This window comes from Eubalaena glacialis, chromosome 1 (genome assembly GCF_028564815.1).
Source record: "Eubalaena glacialis isolate mEubGla1 chromosome 1, mEubGla1.1.hap2.+ XY, whole genome shotgun sequence".
NCBI lineage: Eukaryota > Metazoa > Chordata > Mammalia > Artiodactyla > Balaenidae > Eubalaena > Eubalaena glacialis.
This window is the reverse complement of record NC_083716.1, coordinates 48,377,696-48,397,477: the sequence shown is the minus strand read 5'-3', so window position 1 is coordinate 48,397,477 and position 19,782 is coordinate 48,377,696.

The following is a 19,782-nucleotide window of genomic DNA, read 5'->3' as shown; positions in this document are numbered from 1 at the left end:
AAGGAGCACCTGAGTATCTGTACGGGAACTCAAGGCACCAGGCGCCCAGCGCCGTGTTGGCCCCAGAAACCAACGAGGTCCAAACCCCAGTTTCAGCTCCCCATCCCTGACATCCGCCGAAGCATTTTCCTGGCAAGGCCCAGAGATGTCCCGGGGGCTGGACAGGCTTGTTCTGGGTCTGCGGGCAGCGCGCTCCCAGAGCCTCCCAGTCAGTCAGGACCCTGGACAGCGGCACCTGTTCCTCCGGGGCTGCAAGGGAAGCGACCAGTCACAAGGGCCGCTCTGTGGCCCTGCGCTGCGCCGCGGCCGGACGCGCCCCGCCGGATTCTGGGTGCTGGGGGCCCGATCCCAATCCTCTTCTGGTCCAAACCTGAGAAAGTTACTTGGGACGCGCGCTCAGTGCTCGCAGCAGGGACCAAACTCTCGGCTCCTCAGACCCACGCCCCGCTGCTGCCCCGCGGCTACGGCCGGGAAGCTTCCCGCGGCCGGTCGCCGCCTGGTCCCTGCTTTCCCAGCGTCCCCGACGCGAGCCTGGTTGTCTCCCTGATGGGACACTTAGCCAGGCTCCCGCAAAACACCCACCTGGCGCGGGGCTCAGAGCCAGCGGGACCCTCAGCCTCGTCTCCCCCGAAGTTCCTCTCCCCCAGCAGCGAGGCCGGGCTCGTTCCTGTTGGCAAAACAGCGAATAAACAACCAACCAAGCAATCGCAGAGAGGAAAGGCTACAGCAAACTTTGATGACAACGCGGGCCCCTTTTTTTCCTTGGATTGTCTCTGACACTCGGGGCCGGAGAGAGGCGACTAACATGTATGTATTCGCTACCATCTCCCTCCCCTCTAAAAAAGAGCGTTGGCAACGAAAAGGTTGTTTTTCCTTAATTCTTGTGCGGTAAAATGTATTTTCCAATTAACCAAATTCACCGATCTGTCCTGCTTGGACACTCTGATAATTTACAACCTAAAATTGTACTTTCTTTATCTAAAGACCAAGGTGACTGCTTTTAATTTTCTCTAACCTCTTTACACTTGATGTTCACCAGACTCATAATGTTAATTGGCTTCATATACGGATCATCAGTTTAATGAAGAAATAAATCCTGTGTTGCTTTATGTTTTAACAGTGATTGCTTTAATGAGGAATGTGACGTGTTCCAAAATCAAAGCTGCAGGAGACATTAGAGGGGGCTTCTATTAGGACGGAAATGCTTATTTAAAGTTAAAACCACGGGTCATATTTCAACAGATTCTCACACCCACCGCTGCCCTCCCTACCCCCACCTGGGTTGCTTCCAGCCTCTGGAAGGAGACAATTCTGTGGTTGGTCCTCAAAGGCTCCTTCTCTCCGTATTTAATGCACAGCAGCCACAGTCTCCATTCCCTCTAACAATCACTTTCTGGTTACTAAACAGGCATGCTACGTTACCTCCTGTCCAGCAGAGCAGAGAGAAGCCGGAACAGAGTGGGGAGTTCAACTTTCAAGGTTGTTCACTTTAAAAGAATAATAAAACCAAGTGGGAAGAGAGTAACACACACCCTAAGATTTGTGTGCGGATGTTGCAGAGAGGCTCCCCCGTGCAGCGCATCCCTACCCCTGAAAACCCAAACCTCCACTTTTAGACAGACAGCTCCGGCTTGGGCCAAGTGGGCTGCTGCTGACCCAGGCTCTGGCCCCTGAGAATGTCTGCAGGGGATGCACTGGGCTCCCATCTGGGTGATGGTAGCTTTCCATCTCTGTATCAATTAATGAGAGTAAATCTGCTTTCTCTAATGGGTGTTTGATTTTTCTAATTTTAAGCTTGTTCTATGAAGGGAGAACTGTCACCTCAAAAACACTGAGAGCAACAATAAAATGCTGGAAATTGGAGCATCTATACCTGGAAGCCCTAAATTGTCTTTCAGTTGAATTATGAGTTATTTTTAATTGATTCCTGAAAAGAATCCCAAGTCCTTAGAAAATGTAGGGAGCTGAGGCTCCAGGTCAGTGTCTTAAACACCACACATGGTATTTATTTCTTACCATTTGCTCTGTTTTAGGAAAACGGAGAAACATTTGGAAACACCACTGTCAACATCTTCTGAGCCTGAATGCATGAACATATGTTGGAATTGACATCTCAACTGTGCTCAGAAGAGATTTTTCCAACCTCCCTTTTAAAACTTTCTTTAGCAGAAACAGTTTTAGTAAACACGGTTTAAAACCATAACAGTGGACTAAAGCAGATAAAATACTTCCATTTTCAGGAGAAAAAAAACACACTGAATTCCTAATTATGTGTTTTTAAAGTGTCTGGGTGTTTTGTAATATTGTTTCGTTATTAATTTTTTTTTTAAAATGTGTGGGTTTTTAAATTTATTTATTTATATATTTATGGTTGTGTTGGGTCTTCGTTTCTGTGCGAGGGCTTTCTCTAGTTGTGGCAAGCGGGGGCCACTCTTCATCGCGGTGCGCGGGTCTCTCACTATCGCGGCCTCTCTTATTGCGGAGCACAAGCTCCAGACGCGCAGGCTCAGTAATTGTGCCTTACGGGCCCAGTTGCTCTGCGGCATGTGGGATCTTCCCAGACCAGGGCTCGAACCCGTGTCCCCTGCATTGGCAGGCAGATTCTCAACCACTGCGCCACCAGGGAAGCCCCGTTATTAAATTTTTTAAAGCCTCTCTGGTGTAATACTCAGTGGCCACACAGCTCTCCCAAGACAGAAGGTGGAGCATATGCGTGTTCAGTATGGACCCCACACATCCTCTATTTGTCTGCAAATCTATTGTCATTTTGTAGTTTTGGAAATTGCCAAGAAAGTTTACAATTGCTAAACACAATGGAATATCTGAGAGAAAAATAAAGCAACTAATTGAAATTCCAGATGAACAGGGGACTATGAACGGAAGAAAAAAAATATATATATATATAGCAAGGGATAAATATGCATTTTATCTTGGAAATTTCCTATCATTCATTAGTTTTACTGTCATGTGAAAGTAATAGCAGCTACTTAAATACAAGCCAACTTCTAATAATCTCACCTGCAGTGGCCACAGGACAAAGTGTATTCTCATGTGGCGCTCAGGGAATCTCACAGCTGGCTCCAGTCTGCCTAATCCTCACGAGGTAAGAAAGCATTGCACCTGAGGCAGGCCCGCTTCCTGAAGAGTCTGTGCATACTTGTCTTCACTCAAGCAGGCTCCAGCCCTCATGAGAAAGGTGAGCTTGAGCACGTCGTGTACTCCTTCAGGACCCCCGTGACTTTCTCTGTGAAGGGGGGATACAAATGCTTACATCAAGTGCTGGTGGGCAGATTAAGAAGAGTGCTAGAGGGCTTAGGGCAGAGAAAATATTCTGTATGTTACAGTGGTGGAGACATGTCATTATACTTTTGTTAAAACCCATAGACGGTACAACACCAAGGATGAACCCTAATGTAGACTCTGGGCTCTGGCTGATTATGACGTGTCAATGTAGATTCATTGACTGTAACATCTGATGGGGGATGTTGGTAATGGGGAGACTGTGCATCAAAAACTGCTCTGAAGGGCTTCCCTGGTGGCGCAGTGGTTGAGAGTCTGCCTGCTAATGCAGGGGACACGGGTTCGAGCCCTGGTCTGGGAGGATCCCGCATGCCGCAGAGCAGCTAGGCCCGTGAGCCACAATTACTGAGCCTGCGCGTCTGGAGCCTTGCTCCGCAACAGGAGAGGCCACGATAGTGAGAGGCCCGCGCACCGCGATGAAGAGTAACCCCCGCTTGCCGCAACTGGAGAAAGCCCTCGCGCAGAAAGGAAGACCCAGCACAGCCATAAATAAATAAGTAAATAAATAAAAATTTAAAAAAAAAACTGCTCTAAAAAAAATAGTCTATTTTCTTTTAATTAAGGGGTAGGGGGACTGAAAACAATGCCCAGCACGTAACAACCACTCATTAGCTACAACTGTTCTACTACCATTATTGTTATTATTGTCTTGTCACTACTATGGCCCACTAGGGGGCCACATTCCTGGAGAGATGCTACCCTGAGCTGCTTTGGGTACTTACAAGATGGCATCTGCCTCTTCTGGCTGTCTCCAAGATGAGCCCACCTTGGGCCAAAGCAGTACCACCATGGGGAGAGCTCCTCTGTGGCTCTTCCTCCTACTCGTCTGCCAGTCTGCCATGCTTATTTCCTTACATTTTTCCCTTCATGCTTCATTGCTTGGTTTGTTGAGTTTTACACAGCACACAACTATTTGACTAGAAAACCGAAACCAAGGGCCTTTAAGCTGTATCAGAGGTATGTTATTTGGCCAACAGAAGTTTTTTAGAAATTCAAATTGAGTGCCTTTAGACTGGGCATGTCAACTCTACTTAGCCACAGGCCCCACTATTCCACACTACTTTCCTCCAGGTCACCTCTCACATCTGTGTGACACACTTGGTTCCTGCAGACATCTGCCTTTCCTACCCCTGACATAAATTCTGTGTGAGTCTAGCATAATTTCCCAACTGATAATGCCTTCTTATCAAATGTTAGGATGGGAAAGGGGTGTATTGAGGGAGACTAAGTCCCCAGCCCCTGGAGTTTCAGAGTCTAGCTCAGTCCACTTCTATAAACACTTATCTAGCACCCCCTCTGTGCTAGGCACAGGAGATACAGAACTGATTTCTTGGCCTCAGGAGCCAGCCACTAGAGATTCTGGCTAGGAAATGAGATGGGGTAGCAGGGAGAAGGGAAACTGACACCATCTGGTACCACACCGAAAGGCACTGGATTCACTGGGTCTTCCCTCCTCTGCCCTTGAGAGCTTTTTGGAAGGGCAGCTCTCAGAATACATCCCACCCCCAGCTGAAGGAGGGGCTCCCATACTCCTGCATCCTTATGCAGCTTCAAATGGAGAAGCGGCCTCTCTCCCCAGAGCCCACGGACCCAGTCTCCCCTCGGTCCCCAGTGTTCAGGCCATCACACCAGAATCCAAGAGTCTTGACAAGGCTCAACAACAGCCTTCAGCCTCCTGCTTCCCAGATTCAGCTACAGTGAAAAATCTCAGGGAGCTGGACCACAGTCTGGGATATATCCTACAGGTGCACCTGCAGGATTCAGTTTCTAAGATCCCAACATCCAGGACTACTCTACGGGATTTACTGGAGTCACTGACTTGGAGCAAAATCATTTTAGGAACATTTAGTTGTTAATTCCAGCCCGCTATTATTAAAGATGTCATAATAAGTTGCTGATAAGAAAACGAAGTCAATCCAAGGAAATCTCAAATAGGATCCAGCCAAAAATAGAAGAAAGATCTGTCTCCAAATCTGAATTATCTCACCAGTAAACCTTTAGGACAAATAACTTTCAAGGTCAGCTCTTTGGTGTAAAACAGTTGTCCGTAAGAATAAAATAACAGAGGTGCAGAGTGTTAGGAGGAGGAGTGGGGAGATGGCAACTGGAGGAACTGGTTATCAAGAAGCAGGACTGGAATCCATCCCCCAGCCCCAAGCCCAGTGCTCTTGGCTGTGCCCTCTTTAATGAGACATGTTTCTCCTGAAACAAAATACACAGTCGTTTGCCCATGCTAAATGTTTAATAAATGCGCAGAATTTAATTGAAATGACTATTAAAGAAATGAAATAGGTTTACAACATGAATATTAGTAAGCACAATGAAAGCCTTCTAATTTTTAATAGACTTGAATTCTGTAAACATCTACGGTGGGAGGGGGGTAGGTTTGCAATCAAGCAGACTTGGGGTTAACTTTGGCTTCTTAAACCCCCCTTTCCTTGTCTGCAAAGCAGGATTGACAATGCCCGCCTTTCAGTATCTGGCCAGCCATCAGTACATCAGAACATCAGTACCTTATTCTCTCGCTCTCTCTCTTTCCCTCTCTCCCTCTCTCTCTCTCTCTGTCACACACACACACACACGCACACACACACACACACACACACAGAGTAGGCACTTTATAACTGTGACTTCTCTGTGACACCCTTGCCAACCTGGATTTTTAGGACCCTTCCGCTCCCTCTGACCAGCCCACTCCTGTGCATGGTTACACCCTCCCCTCCTTCTCCAGGATGCTGCCCCCAGCCCCACACCCAGTCCACAGCTCTGCTCATATTGTCTGGTTCTCCCTTTGTGACTCAGTTCACCATGGCCTTGCCCAGCACGGAGAGACCATGTGTATATACAGCAGAAATTCTCAGCACACTCCAAGGGTACGGTCCTATTGCCTCCCTTCCCTCCTGCTGGCCTCAGCCTCACTCAACGGCAGACTCAGAGCACATTTAAATCCCAACATAAATATTTATTGAATGACATTGACTGGTGTCTGAGCAAGGCTGGTGCAGGCAATTCCCACCTCCCAGTCCAGTCACCAATCAGCCCACAGTGCCCCACAGGCCAGCCTGGTGATGGGCAAGGCTCAACTTGACATATTGATACAACTGGGGGCATCCTCCATGTACCTGTCTATCCATCCACTTCTTCATTCATTCCCCAAATAGCTGTGGAGTACCAGTTTCGTGCCAGGTGCATTCAGGGGATGCACTTATACACAAGATCCAGGGATAGAGAAGGTAGGTGTGTCAGGAAAGCCTCTCATAAACATTATAGCAGAACTTGTTAAAGCCCAGGTTCCAGCGACAGGCTGTACCCTTGGAGAGGACCCCTGCTGCCCAAGGCTGCCCCCCAGTCCCACAGCCGTGTGGCCCAGAATCCCAGCCAGAGAGACTGAGCCCAGCTGCTGCAGGAGGGCAGCTGAAGCAGGGATGGATGAGGCCTCAGCTTTGCCGGGGAGGTGGAGGGCCCCAGCAGAGCTTCCCTGATGCCATCCTGTAGCTCCAACATTCCTCTTCTCCTTCACCTCTCACTCCTCCAACAGATGCTCACAGAGAACCATGTTTGTGCCAGCCTTACACTGTGGGCAAGAGAAAAGAGATGTCTTTTCTTTCACTGTGCTTAAACCTTTTAATATCGTTTATTTGTGTGGTTTGTTTTTTTTTTACTAACATTATCTCCCCAAGTAGACTAAATGCCACGAAGTTAGAGAACAGGTCAGAGTGGGTTCATCATGATATTCTTAAGCCCTTAGCCCATTGCCTGGCACCTAATAGACATGCAAGAAAGAACGCATAAGAATAAAACGAGATCTAGGGGCTCAAGTCCAAGAGGACATAGACATGAACAGAGCATTTGGCAATCAACGCCTCTCCCTTCAAGTGCTGGGCCGTGTCCTTCGATGCTCCCTGGGACAAGTCAGGACAAAAATAAGTACGTGAATCAAGGGCCAATCAACCATCTCCTCTGTCCTGTATCTCTTACTAAATGTTTCTGAGGGCCTTCGAACAGTTACAAGCAGTCACCTCCAAGATGGTCACAAGCAAATCAGACACTCTGTCCAGTCTTACAGGATGAAAGCACTCTCCTGGGCTGTTTTGCCTGACTCTACTCACAAACCATTCTAGAGCCTTCTCTCTGCCCACTCCACAGCCTGCAGTATAGAATGCACATGGTGTTTCATGTCCGGAATCCCTGGTGCTTCTTTCCAGCTCCTGGGTCCTCTCAGCTTTTTGAACATTATCTTCCCCATCTGCAACAGAGAAATGATTCCCATCTCAGAAGAAGTACCTTATGAAATGGTAAAAGGCTCCGCAGATTTGGTGGTGGAGGTTAGCCTGCGTGAGCTCCCTTTCATAAAACTAAAGAGGGGTGAGGGTGGGGAATGGGTAATAGCCCTTCCACTTTCGCATTCTCTCTCTCTCTCTCTCTCTCTGTCCCTCTCCCTATGCTAAATTCTGTCCTATCCAAGGGATGCCTATCTCCTTCCCTCTCTGCTGTAACTCTCCGAAGAGTGTCTGTGTGGGCTCTGACCTCTCACCACCGTCACCCTTTTAACCAAGAAATAGTGTTTGGATGTGGGGAGGTACGAGTGAAGAATGGGGGAAGGGGAGGAGACCCTCATTTTTTACTTTCTGAACGGGTGGCCACCTGGCTATTGCGGTGAAAATTTTTTGCTCAATCAGAATTGATATTGGCTTTGTTTTATTTTCTTTAAAATGTGAAAACGATTGTATGGAACACAACTGATCAAGGTCCATATCCTGCCCCTTTGTAACACTGTGCACTTCACACAATGATGATTTCTATCTGACATCTGAAGGCATCTGAACTTACAAACCCTGGACAGATTTTTTTAAAGTGGTAGGTTTATGGCTGACGTTCCTTTTTTTCTGCTCCTCAGAAAAAGTTGTCTAAAGGAAAAATAAATCAATCAATGAATTAAATGTTAAGATATTTCTAAAAAGCACACAGAGCAATGAAATTAAAAACATCCACAATCTTACAACCTAAGAGAACATAAGGATGTCCACCCTGGTATGGTGGCCCTGCTCCGTGAGGTGGCAGGGCTCCCTTTAATCTGCTTTCTCCACCATCCCTCGATGAGGCCCTGTCCTCATGGCCCAAGAGGACCCCTCTCCATGTCTGCCTTACAGCCACCAGGGAGAGTAGAGAAGGAGGGTGGGTGGCACACCCTTCACTGGAGGGCACAGCCCTTCCAGAATCTGGAAGGTACACATGTTACCTCTGCTCTCATCCCCTTGGCCAAGACTGTGGCTACACCCAGCTGTTAGGGAGGCATCCGTGTGCCCAGATAAATATCACAGGGTCTGTTATCATTGGAGAAAGGAGAGTGGATATTGGGAGACAACTGTCAGTATCTGTCACAGTGCTGTTTCATTTGGGGGACTGTTGTGGAACATTCATACAGCCATTGTTATTCTCTTAAGATAAATTTTCAGTATTCTCTTATTGATCAAACAATAAGCATACTGAAGATTCCCGAGAGTCATTTGTACTTCTTCCCAATTCTGTGAAAGCCCATGCCCACGTGCATATTTTTCTTTTTGGCTTCCCTTCCACTTTGAACAACATTCAGCTCTCCATCCTTTAACAAGGGGACCAGCCTGCACGGGTAGTAGACGTCAGTGGGCATAAACCCCAAATGAAAACCACATCTGTAACGCAAATCCCACAGGCCAGCGTCAGCCCCCTCTAGTCGCGGGTGGCCACGTTGGAGCCAATCAGGGTCTCAGGGACAGTCCAGAAAGTCAGATACTGCCGGTGAGAACCCACGGACCACGGGACAAAGGTCTGGACGGAAGCCCCTGATCCCCCAAACAGACCCTTGCGAGGCTGGCTGGGGAGAGAGGTCACAATGAGGAAATCCGAAGCCAGAGGACACTGGGGTGGGGACAGGAAGGCGGTGGGGGCAGGTCCTGGGACAGGCATGAGATCAGGGCTTTCTTTCCCAAGCTGAGGAGGGAGATAGTCAGGAGGTCAAACACCAGGGGAGTCAATACGCTAGGCCGCTGGCTGATTTCTGCCTAAGGCAGGGACATCTGGCAGCGGTCCTCAGGACTCCCTGAACCCACTCACCACTCCTCCACCACCAGGGGCTGCCACCAGCAGACGGGGCACTCTGCTTACACCCCTACAGAGTGGCCATACATCCTGGTTCACAGGTCAGTACTGCAGACTCCATGAAAATGTAAGCCCAGATTAAAAGGAGAACAGAGGGAGTGGGAGGAAGGCAGGAAGGGAAAACCCTAGGCAACCCCATATTGGGGAGCAGAAAAGGGGATGGGGGAGGGCTCTGTGTGTGTCCCCAGTTCTCCCAGCCCAATTTCCTCAGACTGGGCTGGCCAAGTGTTACCAACCGACTATGCAACTTCTGAGATTGCTGCTGTTGCCCTGATGTCCCATGGAGCCCCCCAACCCAGAGTCGCCCCCGTTGATTTAAGCCGGAGCCAAAAACTGCCACCAGGTGGCACCAAACTGCAAAGACAGTAGCTCCTTCCTCTTCAGCTCAAAATCCTGTACAGACAGCTTCACGTCCACAGCTGGAGCCCCGGCTGATTTATCTGTATGTTGCCTGCTCCCACCGAGGCCCTGGCACAGAGTGAGGGCTCAGAATATGCGAATGTCTTCTGGTTTCAGGATGGACAGGTGGATGGATGGAGCTGATTCCCACTGCAGGGGCTGGACACATCTTCTCCTTCAAGTGGGCACTGCAGATGAAGCTGGGGGTGCACCCCGGGCCTCACACGTAGCTCCAGCTCAAGAACAGGACTTCGCAGCTGCCTCTGCCTCTGGCTCCATCTGGGTCCACAGCCTGGAGAGAGGGTCTTTATTATACAAACTGGTGGTCTACCTCCATGCCAGGGGGTGAAGAGCAAGAGGTCGCTGGGGGTGTCCTAATGGGGCATCTCACCTGGGACGATCAGAGAAGCCCCTCCTGTACCCAGTCCCCACCCCAGCCTGGCCAGCCGTCTTACCACCCTCCTCCTGGCTCTTCTCTCTGCCTGGGAAGCCTTTGTCAACTACAGATTGGCATTTTCCACTGACACTTGCCATCTACCTCTACAAGGATTAAATCATGCGCTGCTGCAGCTGCTGACTTTCAACACCCCCTGAAAGGAGCTCAGGTGGAGAGCAGAAATGAGGTACTCTGTGCTCTGGGAAAAACTGGCAGAACAGGTCTTCAGATAGTTAGATATTTTCAGGAGCCACTTTTATGAGCCCAATTCTTGTATCTCCTCATATCTAGAAAAGCACTAAAATCCTTCATGGTGACAACTGCTCCTCGGGACTAGCAGTAACCTTCACGAGACTAGCAGAAAATTTCACAAAAAATATGTGCTTGATTACATGTATTCCCCCTTCACCAAAATCACATATATGCTGACCTTCCCCCCCTGCCTCTTTGGAGCAGTTTCTAAGAGCTATCTGGGATGCTGTCTCTGGGCTGCAGTCCTCATTTTGCCGCAGATAAAACTTAACTGGCAACTCTCACGCTGTGCATTTTTTTTAAGTCGACACCTTCAAGCCTCTGGCCCTCACATCATCTATTCCCACCTCCAAGTCATCTCTTCAAGAGAAGACTCCCAGGGCTACCACAGCCCCACTCTTCCCACACCCCCCAACTCTCTGCTCTTCTCCTGCTTTAATTTCCTTTTTAGCTGTCAACACCTTCTCGCGTGTTTTATTGGTCCACCTCCCTGCTACCGTGCAAGCTCAGTGGAGCAACCCAGTGTCTAGAACAGCAGCTGGAACACAGCATTCTGCTGACCCAACAAACTCCAGCTCCTCCCCTAGCTGGACCAGTTTCTGGCAGCCCCTGGTCCCCTCCCTGACCCCAGCCAGGACTCCCACCACCAGGGAGAGTTCATTACCCCTGAGAAGTGTGTCTTTGCACGACAAAGACGACTTCCCCTTAATTACTCTGCTGATTGTAAGTCTTGAAGTCCTAGATCTGCACCACCACCATTGCAAACCTCATTCCCTTATGAAGTCCAAGATAAACAAATCTAATATATTTTGTTTTAATTATCGTTGTTTAATGAGCCATAACGAAACTATGGTGAGGGTGCATGAAAGGAGATCATTTAGGGCAGGCACCAGTGCGGAGCTGCTGGTGAGTGAGAGTCTTACCTGCTCTCATCTGCTGTCAGCCGGCTGCCTCTCTGTGCCCAGAAACCCATCACTCACTCATCCCTCCCTGCTTCTGGCTACTCTACTCTTCGTTGTGGTGCGCGGGCTTCTCATTGTGGTGGCTTCTCTTGTTGCGGAGCACGGGCTCTAGGCACGTGGGCTCAGTAGTTGTGGCTCGCAGACTCTAGAGCGCAGGCTCAGTAGTTGTGGCGCACGGGCTTAGTTGCTCCGCGGCATGTGGGATCGTCACAGACCAGGGCTCGAACCCGTGTCCCCTGCATTGGCAGGCGGATTCTTAACCACTGCGCCACCAGGGAAGCCCAGCAGGCAACTTTTAAAATCATTTCTGACAGTCTGATAAGCCACATACAAAAAAGGCATCTTGCTTTTTTTTTTTTTTTCATTTTTATGGGGTTAAACAGTTTACTGTACATATATTGCTTCTACTGTACTGTATTTCTTTGGGGTTTTGGGGGTGGGGGCTTGTTTATTTTCTTGTTGGAGGGTTCATGATTCCTACTGGAGGATCAATGATTTGTAAGAGCTTTAAATGCAAAAAGAGTTCACTCTTCTGTTTGTCATCTGTGTTGCAAATGTTTTTCTTAGTTTATCGTGTGGCAGTGGCTGTGTGTCTACCCAGGACAATCCCACCCCCTCTGGGCTTTCGCCTCGATGAGGCGGGGTTGTCCGCCCACTGCCCTCGTGATGAGTCAGGAGGAGGCAGAGCCCTCATTCCTCAGTCGGGCGCTGGTTGTCTGGTTACCCAGAAAGGGAAACCCCTCCTCTCCAGCCCCCAGGAGGACCCCAATCTTGCCTACATCAGCCCCATCACTTCCCCTCCATCCTGCACACCCACATCCCTGTTTTTCCAGAACTTCCTCTATTCTAGTCTTACATTTAGGATCCTGGATCCATCGAATCTTTGTTTCTGCTTAGGAGGGGACTAGAGAAGGAAAAGACAGCCCTGGAACACCCATGAGAGAATTCAGGGGAAAGGAACTATCCAGAAAACCACACAGATGAGCCTGAAGGCTCCCTGCACGACGGCTTGTCTTCCTTGTTGTGTTCACAGAAAGCTTTCTAAACTAGGGGCCAGTCTAGGAGCAGGAAGAGTGAGCGCTGCTTTCAGCATCTGCCGTCCCTCAAAGGAGTGTTTGATGGAGGAATTTGGGGAGGCAGTGTCAGCTGCAGAGAAGGTGGGGGGACCTTGGAAACAGCCGAGGCCTCAGGCAACACTCAGCTCTGCAGAGCCACAGCCCATCACCCACAAGCTGCCCCCGACCGTCCAGAGAGTCGGGGCGCTGGGAACAAGGCACAGCTGCCCCCTTGCATGGGATTTCCTGGCTCAGCCTGACCCTGGTCCTTGGCACACAAAAACCTGGAGGGGAACAGGGGCACGAGGGGCCTTGTCTGGTCCCCCACTACAGCCAGAGGATTATTTGCAGAAAATGAGTATTGGGGGTGCTTTCATCTATTCAATCAACAAACTGTTGCCAGGCTAGAGGGGCCCAGACATGCCCAGAGGCATCCTGCTGTCAGGGCACCTCCACCGTAAAGCAGCAGAAGGCTCTGCAGATCTAAAGAATCTGTTCCCATTTTGCTCTGCAGACAGCCAGTGTTCCCATAGACTCATGCCTCTGCAGTTGGGTTTTTACTGCAAAATGATAAGCTTCTGTCTGCGATGGGGATACTGATGGTTGGGAGCTGGGGGACCCATGGGCCAGGGTCTCTGATTGCCAAGCCACTCTGCAGGCCCCAGCCCCACAGGACACAGCCCCACAGAAGGTATGAGAGGAGGGTGAAAACACAGAGCCGTGGAGGGACTGAGCTGGGGCAGGACGAGGCAGTGTCAGTCCGCGCCAACTCCATCACGATGGACTGATGGAAAAAACAGCCAGGACGGGAACCCGGGTCCGTGGGCTCAGGAGTCATGTCACGAGTGGAGCCTGAGCAGCTTCGTGCTGGCTGGGCAGGCAGGACCCTGCGGGGAAAAGTGATTGGGAGAGAGGGGAGCGGCCGAATCCAGGGAGGGCTGGGGAAGGACTCTGAATGCAGCTTCTACTCCCTCTGGGCCAGTGGCCAGCACACCCATGCTTTGGTCCTGCTCATCTGGGACTTTGACTATATTCTCAGTGTGCAAAGGGCTGGGACTGCTTTCCTCTCTGATGCCTCCCCTGCCCGTCAGAGGGGCCCGTGACACCCAGCGCACTGTGAACCAAGCCCTCACCCACTCAGGCTGAGCGTGAAGCTGTTCTCACCATTGGGCAGGGCCGGCTACTCCCCCGGAGGCTCCTTGCCCCTGCTGTTGGTGTTGATGACAAGCAAGGCGTTCCCGTTCTCTTTCCTGTCCGCTTTCCGTCGATCTTGCCATAGCTGTCCTTCTGCGGCGTACCCACGTTCTTTGTGGTCAGGACCAGAAAGCTCCTGGCCAAGGCCTTCTTCTGGATCCAGACAGACACCCGGAGACAGCAGGGTCCCAACAGGTAGGAATCAAACAAGATGGCCCTGCGACCGCACCACCTAGGTCCAAACTCTGGGTCTTATTAGCTGAATGGTTTTTTTCCCCCAATGGTTAGCATTTAATGGGAACTTTCTATGTGCCAGGCACTTGATTTTTGCATTATCTGAAACCAATCTTCACAGTAGTTTCATGAAGTAGGCACTCTATTTATCCCCGTTTTACATATAAAGAATCTGAGACTTAGAAATAAGATGTGTTGAGATAAGTAAATTTCTTTAATATGCACCAGTTCTCCTTAAGACAAACCGGATGAGCAGGTCATGGTTTTCTGCCTAAGAAGACCCAAGCCAGTGCATGTTTTTAATGGAAAGACAATCCCAATAAACATTTTATCTTTGAATATTAGCAATGAAAGAGACCTTAAATTTCATTCAGTGCCACAACCCACACCCCAGATTAAGAAAGTAGAGATCAGCATCCCTGGTCACCATCACAGACTTGAGTTACTGCAGCACCAAAGAGCCCTGCCCCACCAGATGGCCTTTTGTGCCTCAGCTTCCCTATCTGTACAATGGCAACAAGTATGGTATAAATCTCATAGGCTTGCTGAGAACATTAAATTCCTTTGACTTGATATGAATGAGCTATTTTTCTTAACCCAAGCCAACTTCCCCACGAGCTGGGCATTCCCAGCATTCAGTGTTTTGGGGGGACACCAAAGTGCCCCTTGGTGTTCAAAACCAAGTCCAGTACAATGTGGTCTGGGGTTTTCCTGAGTTCATTCATTTATTTCCCACCTTCACAATGTGATACAACAAATTCAGTGCATAATATTGACTTCATATTTTTCTATAAATCACATCACTTTGGTAACCCAAAATTTATTTTAAATAAACACTTTAAAGCACTATTATAAACCCAGTATCTTTGTGTTCCTGAGGATAGACTGAAAATAAATATGGAATACAAATGATACTCCAATAGCAATGAGCATATACAGTGTTTGGTTTTTCAGTACCATTCCCCACTAAAACAGGAGTCAGGCTCGCAAATGCTATGTATGTTTGAAATTGTTTCAGAATAAAAAGAAAGAGAGAGAGGTGGGGGGGAACACGACTCAGAGGAATGGCTGATTCCAACTCAAGAAGAGACAGTACACTGTGAGCCTGAACTATCTTGCTGTGCCAGGAGGGAAGGAAGTAGCCAAAAACTATGGGAACACGTCAAAAGGCTACAAGAGCTCACTTAATGCAGCTCCGGGCCAAGACTGGGAATGTCTGAGCATCAAACTAAATGATGATACTAATGGATTATAATCTACTGAACAAAATAAAATTCCATAAGTCCATTCTGCTCTAAATAAATAAGCAGGGACAACTCTTCCTTCCAATGAATGCCAATAATAAATATAGAAGGAATGATGAAGTTAGAAAATCCTCTGGCAACCATCATAGTAATCATGGATCCAGGCAAATCCCATCAATGAAGATTAAAAACAGTGGGCAAAAATTTGATGAGGAACAAGATAGCCATATAATCTCAAAAGCAGCTCCCCACAAAATACTTAATGAGTTTAAAGAGGGGGGTAAAGAGTAACATAGAGGGGAGGAGCCCGGGGGGGAACTCACCTTCCCCAGGTGGTCAAGGTCAGCATGACCAATATGGGGACGGAAGCTCATCAAGCCTGCCAAGGCCATGCCCTGAGGGGACAAGACACCACCTCTGCTAAAGATGCTTCACCAAACCCTCATTGTAAGCAAACACCTCACAGGCCCAAACTGAGAGACATTCTGCAATGTCCGAATTGTGAAGGTCATGAAGGCCAAAGAAAGGTGGGACTACCCCACTTAAAGGAGACTAAAATAATGGATGACCAAAGGCAGTGTGTGGTCTTGGACAGGCGGGTGGCAGGAGCTGCAGAGGACAGAGTGGGGCAGCTGATAAAATCTGAACATGGCCTTCATATCAGATCATAGTATTGGATCAAAGTTAAATTTCTTGCCTTTGATAACTGTATTGTGGGTATCTAAGAGATTGTCCTTGTTCTTAGGAAAAGCACACTGAAATATTTAGGGGTAAAGGGGCATGTATACAACTTACACTCAAATGTTCAGGAAAAAGTGTGTGCGTGTGTGTGTGTATGTGTGTGTGCATGCGCGTGCAAGCAAATGGGGCAAAAATGTAAACAGTTGGTGAATCTAGGTCAAGGGAGTTCTCTGACATTCTCATAACTTTTCTGTAATGCTGTAATTATTTCAAAACAGAAATATTTTTAAATTAAGGGTATTTATCCGTGTGCTGACCCAGATCCTCTGCCTTGGGCATCATCAAAAGAGTGAAAAGAGAATGTGGCTGACTGCCGCCTTTCAGCCCAGCACCTGTGTGTGGTGTCCAGGGACACCGGAGCCTAACCTTGACACCTGGGAATTGGAGCCAGAGCAGCCTGGGCTTCAGGTTGGTGGGGTGGTGTTGGAGGAGGTTCATCTGAGACAACGCACGTGAAGTGACAGCAGCACTTTATTTAATAAATTAAATAAATTATGATATATCTGCATCTGACAATATTATGTGACCAAAAGAATTCTTTTTTTTTTTCCAAAAGAATTCTTAACATGGGAAAGTGATTAAATGAAGACACCAAATGAAAAAATATATGAAATATAATCTGTTATTAAAAGTATTCAGAAGAAAAAAAGACTGGAAGGAAATATATCTAGAAGTTAATTATCATTGCCCGTGAGTCATATGATTATGGATATTTTATTAATTCTTCTTTATACTTTATGTAATTTCCAGATTTCCTCCAGTGAGCATGTGTTCTGTGTCCTTATTACCCTATGAAATAAAATCCAGCTCCATCCTGTTATCCCAGGCCTTCTAGGATGACCTCTAACCACCCACCACCGATGTCCCAGCACGAACTGGACATTCATGTTTCCCCTCCTGGAACATCTTCCCTTCTCTGCCTAACAAGGTCCATGCATCTGTCAGGGCAGCCTAGACAGCAGGTACTTTTCTGGGGATGCTGCCTGGCCTACAGTGTGCCCAACAGAGGACTGTGGTATGAATGAGTGCAATGCCGCCTTCGATACCAGCCTTCCTTGGAACCCCTGCTTCTCTTTTCTCTCCTATTTTTTTTTTTTTTTTTTTTTTTTTTGTAGCCATGCAGACAGCTTGTGGGATTTCAGTTCCCTGACCAGGGATTGAACCCAGGCCACAGCAGTGAAAGCCCAGAATCCTAACCACTAGGCCACCAGGGAACTCCCGGAATCCCTGTCTCTTGAGACCCCTACCAGGGCATGGGTTCATCCTGCCTCTTGATAGTTCACTGAGAGCCTGTCTCCCCCAGGATTGGGTCCCTTTGAGAATACAGCCATTACCTTCTTTATTATTATTATTATTATTTTGGCCACGCCTCGTGGCATGCGGGATTTTAGTTCCCTGACCAGGGATCGAACCCTTGGAAGCACGGAGTCCTAACCACTGGACCACAGGGAAGTCCCTACCTTCTTTATTTACCCTTAGAGAACAGATTAATGGTGCATACTGTTGACACATAATAAACATGACCAAATGATTGAGAGAGGGGGAGGAGGAGGAAGGGGGAATAAGGGAAGGAAGGTGCATTGGGGGACTTGATAAATTCACCCCAGAAACACACAGCACCTGCCCTCAATGCACACTGTGCCACCTTGATGCCCCCTGCTGAGGATGCCCGCCCTGTCTCCTTCAGAAGAAGGCCTGAGGAGCTGCCCTCCATGGCATCCCTCTCCCCATGCTCTCCCCGATTAACTTGAGAGCCAGAGCATTACCTGAGCCAGGCTTGAGACCAGACACCTAGGTCCTGCTGCCTCTGCTCCCACTGGCTGTGGGCAAACTGAGAGCTCAGGGGAAATGCATCTAGACGGGCCTGAGCCGGTTACCCCTTCCCAGACACTCTCCTTGTGGCTCATCTGCTCCCCTAGCAGGCCCAGCTCGCCCTGGGGTCATGGTGGGCCTTGTCATGGGCAGGAGTCCCGTGTGGATGACGGAGTTTAGAGAGCGGCACTCAGAACTTCTGGGGTTTGCCTTCTGAGTAGATGTTGAAGAAAAAGTGGACTGGACTACAGGTGCTGCAGAAGATTGGGAAGGGGGGGTGGGGCAGTAGTCACTGCCCTTTCTTCTCTCCCTTGGGTGGGGTTGGGTAATGAGAAGGATAAGGCAGAGGGTGGCTGGGTCAGTGGAAGAGAAGTGATAGGTCTCGGGGGGTGTTCAGTGTCCCAAAACCGGGGAGCCTGGCCTCACTCCTCACTCCCCTTCCCCTTTAGTATTTATTAGGTAGCAACAAATTTTGTTTTTGTTTATCTGGGCAAGTTTTTATTTCGCCTTCATTTTTTTTTTTTTTTTAAATAAATTTATTTCATTATTTATTTTTGGCTTCATTGGGTCTTTGTTGCTGCGCGTGGCTTTCTCTAGTTGCGGCGAGTGGGGGCTACTCTTCGTTGCGGTGCGCGGGCTTCTTTTTGTTGCGGTGGCTTCTCTAGTTGCGGAGCACGGGCTCTAGGCATGCGGGCTTCAGTAGTTGTGGCTTGCGGGCTCTAGAGCGCAGGCTCAGTAGTTGTGGCGCACAGGCTTAGTTGCTCCGTGGCATGTGGGATCGTCCTGGACCAGGGCTCGAACCCGTGTCCCCTGCATTGGCAGGCGGATTCTTAACCACTGTGCCACCAGGGAAGTCCCCTCGCCTTCATTTTTTAATGATAACTTTGCTGGTAAAATGATTCTAGGTTGATAGTTTTTTTCTTTGAGGACTTTGAGTGTCATCCCTGCCTTCTGGCCTCTATTGTTTTCTGAGAAGTTAACTGTTAATCATATTGAAGTTCCCTAGCAAATGATGCATCATTTTTCACCTGCCACTTTCAAGATTTTGTCTTTGATTTCGGCAATTTTACTGATGTGTCAGTGAGAGCCTTTGCATTTAGTTCACTGAGCTTCATGGATTCTTTAAAAAATAAATCTGGGATATTTTCAGGCATTATTTCTTAAAATATTTTTTCTTCTCTTTTCTCTCTCTCCTTCCAGTACTCCCATTATGCATATATTGGTGCACTTAATGGTGTATCACGTTTCCCTTTGGCTTTGTACATTTTTCTTCATTCTTTTTTCTCTGTTCTTTGGATAGTATAATCTCTATCCAACTATCTGCAAATTGCCTGAATCTTTCTTCAGCCAGTTCAAGTCTAGTGAATTTTTAACTTGTTATTATGCTTTTTAACTCCATGAATTTAGCCTCTGCAACTTGGAGCTGGAGGGGATGAGAAATGCTGCCAGCATGCCCCTCCCAGTGAGATACTGTATCCCTGGATTGGGAATTGCAGGAAGGAGCCACATTTTCTTGGCTAAACCTACCTGGATCACAGACTCTGTCATCACACTGAGATGAGGAGGATGCAGGGAAGGAATAGGTCGTGGCTCAAGAGTCACAGACTTTTGCTGTTCTTACCAAGGTTTAGTAGATTTTCTTGACTGTCTCTTCATTTACAATATACCCTTAGGATTATTTCCAGAAATATTAAATTTTCTGGGGGAGGGAGGCGGTGTTTGTCTTCTGGAATTTTGTCCAGTTATAGTCGTTTTCTGGATTGCACTTCTGCAGGGTCCTTCACACTGCCATTCTGGAAGTAGAAGTCTAAAAGATGTTTTAATTTTGGAAAATTACTGTGTACTTTACAACACTGAGAGAGATTTAAAGGAGAAAAACTACACAATTAAATCAATAGTGCAGAAAAAGCATTTAATAAAATTCAGCACTGGATTCAGGATTGGAAAGAGCATTTCCTTTTTTTTTAAATTTATTTACTTTTATTTATTTACTTTTGGCTGCATTGGGTCTTCGT